This window comes from Propithecus coquereli, unplaced genomic scaffold, assembly GCF_000956105.1.
Source record: "Propithecus coquereli isolate 6110/MARCELLA unplaced genomic scaffold, Pcoq_1.0 Scaffold391, whole genome shotgun sequence".
Classification (NCBI taxonomy): domain Eukaryota; kingdom Metazoa; phylum Chordata; class Mammalia; order Primates; family Indriidae; genus Propithecus; species Propithecus coquereli.
Genome location: NW_012149630.1, coordinates 1,121,145 through 1,128,546, shown reverse-complemented (window position 1 = coordinate 1,128,546; position 7,402 = coordinate 1,121,145). Strand labels below are relative to the sequence as shown.

General features: G+C 41.7%; 1 long non-coding RNA gene across 1 annotated transcript in view; it reads right to left on the bottom strand.

Annotated features, from left to right (window-relative positions):
- Positions 1 to 604: 604 nt before the first annotated feature.
- The window catches only part of LOC105817026, an 89,168-nt gene continuing 82,370 nt past the window's right edge, over positions 605 to 7,402 (bottom strand). Inside the window, exon 3 of the long non-coding RNA XR_001137816.1 lies at positions 605 to 739. This is a non-coding gene — a long non-coding RNA (uncharacterized LOC105817026). The remainder of the gene's footprint in view (positions 740 to 7,402) is intronic.

Sequence of the window (7,402 nt, the reverse complement as noted above, 5' to 3'; positions counted from 1 at the left end):
CAGATATTATCAAATACGGAAAACACACATAAGAGGAAAATATCATGTCCCTTCTCTTCTCTCTCTCCCTAAAAGTCAATGAATAAACTGATAAAGTAAACTATCATTTTAAAAAATGCCCAGAAGTCTTTCAAAAAACCTTTGAGAATCTAAAGTTTCCAACACTCTGGCTTTCTTAAGATCCCTAATCATGTGAAAGCTTGGGATGGGACTCTCTCCATGAACAAATCAGACTTAAATTTCCCCTAAAATTCAAAATGAAGTAATTATAGTCTTATTTCATGGTGGCTCATGTTTTCACCAAGTTGTAATGGGACCAAAACAGCAATTACTCAATTCAATTGTGCATGTGGTCCACAGTTCAGATAGCCTAACCTTCAGAGTAGGATTAAAACAAACAAGTAAACAAAGTTCTCCTGTGTCCCGTGATGCCTTTTATAAATCCTCAGATCACTGTAGGAATTCTCTGAAAAGGTTATACCAGAAAACAATGACAGAGTTTGTCCCTTCTTTCAAAATGAGAATCTTTCATCCGCCGTGGGCAACTGTCCTGGATGGACTTTTTTGTCTTGTGAATTTGCACACGAATAATCACAAACATTCACTCACCCTTTGGGCTTGCAGACATCACATCCACCCGTTCATGGCTGACAGCGAATCAGAGAAGGGACTGAAGCCCTCACCATTGCCGAAACGTTTCGTTCGGAAACTGGAATTGTCAGCAGAAGCTCCTGGGACACTGCAACATAAAAATATTTTTTACACATAACTAAGATGTAACTTCTAAAACCACCACTTCCTTAAACTTGAAAACACCAAGACAGACATAGATTTTAGAGCTGGGGGAAAACACCGCTCAAGCGAGACTATGTCAATACATCAAGTGTGATGCTGTCAAGTATGAACCGGAAATACTGTTTAGAAAGATACATCTACCAATTACTTCAACACGTCCACTGGAAGGTGGTTATTTATTGCGAACTTTGTACCAAACACTTTAAATATTTTAGCATTACAAAAATATCACATCCCATTATAAAGTATTTAGGTAACAACAAGCTGTTTTAACATAAATCTTACATGGATAAATGTACCATTCCTATTAAGTAATGATCTTTTCCAGATGATGATAAAAACATAAAAACTGTAAATAATAATTAAAATAAGTTATTTAAAAAATAATAATAATGAACATAAAAACTAGTAAGAGATCATGATTTTTTCCTTCAAAATAATTCTATTTTGTTCTAAGACTGGTTATGAACTACATAAGGAGTAATAATCGTGAAGAAAAATCCACCAATAAAGAACATATTGCGCCGACGGTCAGGGTTCAAAGCTGAGAAGCCTGAGTTCTGGACTCAGTATTGTCATCAATCACGTGGCCCCAGGAGAGCCAGTTAACATCTCAGGATTCCAGTCTCTTCATCTGCAAAGTCAGAACATTAACCAATCCTCTCCAAATTCCTTCCACCTTGAAGCCTGTCTTTTTGAATAAAGCATACTTATTCTAAATAACCTGATCTATTAGCTTCTCCTTTAAGCTTCCTGATTAAAAAGAGGTTTTAACCATAAATCACTCTCATGCCAAACTGCCATCAACACCGAAGATGTCCAGTGGGCAGAGAGTTTTACAAGTGATTAGAAGAATTTTCAACCTGGCACTAGTGCCCAAACCTGGTGAACTGGCACCCTCAGTGGCTGAGAATATCCTACAGGTGCCCATGAAAAGTTTTCAATCTTCTCCAGAAAGCATAGCTCCAACTCCTGTGGAAATCTGTCCAAATGTACTTCAGAAAAATGCTTCTCAAGCTTAAAGTGTGCATAGGCATCTCTTAGAGAGCTTTTTAAAAAAATACAGATACCTGTGCCCCACCCTCAAAGACTCTGATTCAGTAGGTCTGGAGTGGGGCCTGAGACTCTGCATTTCTAGCAAACAACCAGAGGATGCTGACACTGCCAATCACGGACCACACTTTCATGTCCAAATGATGGTGCCCTGTTCTCCAAGTCCCTGCTCTCCAAGCCCACAAGTGGCCTTGAGACCCAAGAAGTGATTCCAAGGCTCAGAGAGGCTCCCCAAAGCTATAGAGTCTATGTCACATATCAAAAAGAAACGTGCTGAAGTTGTTGACCATTTTGGGGATAAAATTCAAACTTCCTTCTGTGCCCTCAAAGGCCCTACATAATCTGATCACTTTCTACTTCTTAGATGTGACCTCAAACTACCAATCCAACTGCTGACTACAACCAATGCAGATATAGTGTTCTAGACAGTGGCTTTCCTTCTGTTTCAACAAGGCCAAGTGTCTTCCTGCCTCAGGGCTGGTGCATTTGCTATATCAGCTTCCCAGGATGGCATGATCCTATTCCTTACACAACTGGCTCCTTTTCATCACTGGGTCTTAGGGACAAAGGCCACTTCAGGAAGCCTGACCAGCCTACCAACTTAAGCTAGGTTCCCAGTTACTCTCCATTATATCATCCTATTTGCTTACTTCAGAGCTCCTGTCATAATCTATAAACTTTCCCATTTATTCACTTGTCTTTTCCACTAGAATATAAGATCGGTGATAGAAACGAACTCAGTTTTATTCTTCACTATACTCCAAAACTTAAGAAAAATGCCCAGCTCATAGAAGGCACTCGGTATAAATATTTTGAATCAACAAATGAATCAACAATTGAAAGAATTCTCCAGTATCCTCTAAAAATATAATTGCCATTTGCTGAAAACTTACTATGTACTGGATATCATTTAAAGTATTTTGCAACAGTTATTTCATTTCATTCTATTCTGACAACAAAGTTCCTAGCAGATACTATTACCGTAAGTTCAATATATAGATTTTAAAAAACTGGGGCACAGAGAGTTTTAGTAGTTGGAGTCTATAAAGCTTGGACTTGTAAGAACGCCATCCTTTTCCTGCCACATTAATACAAAAATCTGGAGTGCCTATCCTGTGCTAGATAGATACCCTTCTAACTCCGGCTTGCTCATGCGAGTTTTGGCTATGAAGCCTTGTAGAAGACACTTACCCTTTCTGAATCTAAGCTTCCTTTTCCATACAAGGAAAGCTAAGGCACCTGCACTGACCAGGCAGATGAAAGCAAGCAAGCAAAGCAGACCGGGGGTAAGGTAACAGGGAGAAGTGAGAAATGTGGCAAGCTGGAAAACCCCCACATTCTCAGCAAAAGGTGCAACCCCTGCAGTCACTCACCAATTATTGCCATGTATGAACGCAAACTCACAGCTTCAAGAGCTTTCAATTCTACAAATGAACGCGATAATCCAGATTTCCGTTTAGTGAAATTTCATAACTTCTCAAAGATGGCAAATAACTTTTTAATAGTTTACATTAAAAAAAAAACAAAACTTGAAACCACTGTAGCAAATGATTGCTTAGGTCAATCTATGTGTCCAGTTTTGTGATTCTAGAGTGATTCAGAAACATGGAGAAGCTGCACGAGTGAACACAGAAAAACACAGTAGGTATTTGTGCAGATAAGGACTTTCTAGAGGAATTAATTATCTTGAGCAAGTTTTGGAAGGAATTGAAAGATTGGGTGGAAAAAGCATTCTACAGGGTCAGAATAGCACATTGAGAGGCTTGGGGGTGGGTAGCAGGCAAGTAAGTCACCAGTAAATGGCACTTTCTACCTTAGACACTTAAAAGAAAAGAACAATGAACACCAGTGCGGGGAGGGAGAGAGCACGTGGAAGGTTTCGTGTAGGAGTTTAATTTTCATTCCATATTGGAGTAGCAGCAGGTTTCTCGGTAAGACAGACACTGGTCAAACAATGCCTAAGAATATGAACAGGAGTGCTGTCTTGCTTGACTTCTAATACATTAAAGTAATCAGGCATATCCAAAACTAAAGGACGAATCACCACTATGGTTTGTGGAACTTTTGTTTTTGTTTTTGTGTGTGTGTTTTGTGAAGAATCCAACGGACACAGGACTGAATTCCAGCTTCATGCAGCTCTATAATAACCAAAATACTTAACTGCTCTGAGCTCTAGAAATGAAAAATACAGCAACTGAAATAAAGAAAACACACAAGAGGAGAAGACAGACATCCAAAAACTTACACAGAGCACAGCCCAGAGGCAAAAACAAAAAAACAACCAAAAACCTGTCTACCTAGAATTGTATACGCAGAAAAACTCTCTCTCAAAAATCAGAGTAAAATTAGAGCTATTCAGATAAGCAGAAGTTTATCGTTTCCCTAAAAAAAAAATTCTAAGATTTATTTCAGGCCAAAAGAAAACAATTTCAGGCTGAAAGTTCTCTGACTTGAGAAAGTAGGGAAGAGCCAAAATAACGGGAGAAACTGAGTAAATGAAAAGTAAATGGATTAATATAACAATGTATAAGTCTCGAAATTAAAAGAAAAAAAATCTGGCAGTACCATCACCTGTTTCCTACCCCAGCTCTCTTATTTACGCTGTAGCAATATCAAACTTGAGTGTGCAATTGGGGGACCAGCTCGAAATGCAGATTCCCACCCTCCACGGTACAGAAATTCTTCATCAGGTTGCATGAATCTGCATTTCTACCAGATACCCCAAGTAACTCTGATGAAGATCTAAAGAGCACTGCACTGCTTTCTGACCACTTTAGGGTTAGTTAGTGAGCCTCCCTTGGGGTTCAGCCTGGGGGTGGCAGGCTTCAGCTGGAAAGCCAGCAAACCTTTGTTCTTTGCCACTTCACTACAGCCTCAGGGAGCACCTTGGCCCAGGAGGTCAGCAGTAACCCTGCCTCAACCCTGCTAATCAAGAGCTGCAATAAATTAAAAGCCCATTAAAATATTTTAGAGAAAAGCCTAGAAGTGCTGAAACATTAATTGTGCCATATTCAATCTGTTTTCCTAGACATTTGAAAAGCCAGATTACCATCCTGGGGGTCATTAGAAAGAATGAAGCTTTCTCCCGTTCAATTTACATATTTAAAAATGCATGCATTCTGGCAGTGGCTACTAAGTCCTTTCCAAAGCTTTTCAAGTCCTGTGGCTACTCCAAATGCCAGTCTAGCCATGGAGAGAGAAGCTTGGAATGCCATAGGGGCCTGCCTTGTTTTTTAAAGCAAAGGACCAAAATCCCAGGGCCTGTGGTTGCAAAACAGTTCCAGGAAAACAGGTAGAGGCAGCAACAAAACAACAGTGATGTTTTCTTGTTTTGTTCTCCCCTGTTTATTTTCCCTGAAGCAATCCCTGCTGGGTACAAAAGTCTGCAGGGAGCTGGAAAGAGCAGCTGTGGTTCCCTGAGGCCGGGACCTAGCAATCAAGTTGTTTACCAAACACTGCCAGGCACCAGAAAAACAACAACAGCACAGACAGCATTTGCATCTATTTTTCAAAAACAACCTCCCAAAGTCTGCTGCCTGCCCTGGAACTTCTCTGTGCAACTGAGAAAAGAACTTAGAAATTCAAGGAATAAACTGCACTGGATATCGGCCCCCATGGCCTAAATGGAATCCATGACTGTATTTCTATTGAAAAATGCCTATCCTGAAAAAGGAGGACTGAGGGTCTGCAGAATTTCAAGCAGTGGATTGATACAGACAATGTGCTGATCAGGGGCATTTAGGAGCATCCTAATAGTGGCCATCCTAGCAAGGTGACATCAGTTGCTGAGCCTCCAGCACCTCGCAGGCGTCTTCGGGCAAACACCAGAATCTCCTGGAGGGTTTATAAAACACAGACTGCTGAGCCCCTCCTTTAGTATCTGATCCTGCGTGTCAAAGGTGGGGCCTGAGAATTTCTAACAAGTTCCCAGGTGATGCTAGTGCTACTGGTTAGTTCCAGGCACCACACTTTGTGAGAACCCCTGCTCCAAAGCTAGATGCTTTCTAGCCATCCTGAAGATCTGGGAGCAAGTTCCCCACCTTGACCTCTCCCCCAGTGACCTGGGGGAGTGTGGCAGTAAATGTGCATAGCAGTTCCCTGAACAACACACATTGGCTGGTTTTCCATTTGCTTCTCCAGATGCTCTGCTCACCATCTCCCACCCTGCTCCATGTCCTGAAAGGCTGCTTTCAGGCTTCCAGTTGTTTTCAACCAATTGGGGGAGGGGGGGAGGTTTACTGCAGGAGGCCAGAGAAGACAGGGTATTCATTCCTCTGGCTCCCACCCCGCCAGGCACTACAGGTCAGCACTGCAGGTTGACCCAGTCAAACTAGTCACAGCTCCTGCCAGGCAGCTCTCTCTTCACACTTCTCTCTCCAGGTGCACTCACCCCTATCCTCCCTCCTCTTCTCCCTTCAGGCCTAGGAGACGCAAAAGCCAACTATTTCAGGCAGGAAGGAACCCTGATACAAAAGTCAAACACAGGCCCGGCACGGTGGCTCACGCCTGTAATCCTAGCACTCTGGGAGGCCGAGGCGGGTGGACTGTTTGAGCTCAGGAGTTCGAGACCAGCCTGAGCAAGAGCGAGACCCCGTCTCTACTAAAAATAGAAATAAATTAATCGGACAACTAAAAATATATAGAAAAAATTAGCCGGGCATGGTGGTACATGCCTGTAGTCCCAGCTACTCAGGAGGCTGAGGCAGAAGGATTGCTTGAGCCCAGGAGTTTGAGGTTGCTGTAAGCTAGGCTGACGCCACGGCACTCACTCCAGCTCGGGCAAAAGAGTGAGACTCTGTGTCAAAAAAAAAAAAAAAAAGTCAAATACAATGTGCTGTCCATTAGATCTCCCTTGGTTTAAGAATGATAAGTCTGGAATTTTATATACACCTATAACATAAATATGTATATATATGTGTGTGTACATACACACATATAAACACAAATGTATATATGTACATATGAGTACCCAGACATAAACATATATACATCTTTACAGATTTTTTTCTAAATACAGCTGAATCAGAGTGGTCAGAAGACCTGGGAGTGCCATGGCCAAGGCCATCTCGTGGGGTTTGCACAGATGTTCCTTCTGGTCCCACGTGCCACAGGAAGAGTGGGCCCACTTTGTCTAATCAGTTATACAACCTGATAGGAAGAAGTGCATTTGTGAGAGCTTCAATCCTTCTCTAATTTACTAACTTAGTTTCCTTTGTTGCAAATGGCACCAAAATAGAAAGGGAACAGAAGTGGGTGGAGCAGGCTCCATCACCAACTCCTGTGAATAACTTTCTGACAACGCTGAACCCAGTTCAAAAAGCACATCAGCAGCAAAAAAAGGTATGTGTTGTCACTTCATAAATAAAATGCCAATCTGCCTCAATTCATAAGGCTAGGAAAAGAAGAACAAATAATACTTCTGTCTTTAAAATAATAATAATAATAATAATAACTACTCAACTGCTTTCTGACCACTTTAGGGTTAGTTAGTGAGCCCCCCTTGGGGTTCAGCCCGGGGTGGCAGGCTTCAGCTGGAAAGCCAGCAAACCTTTGT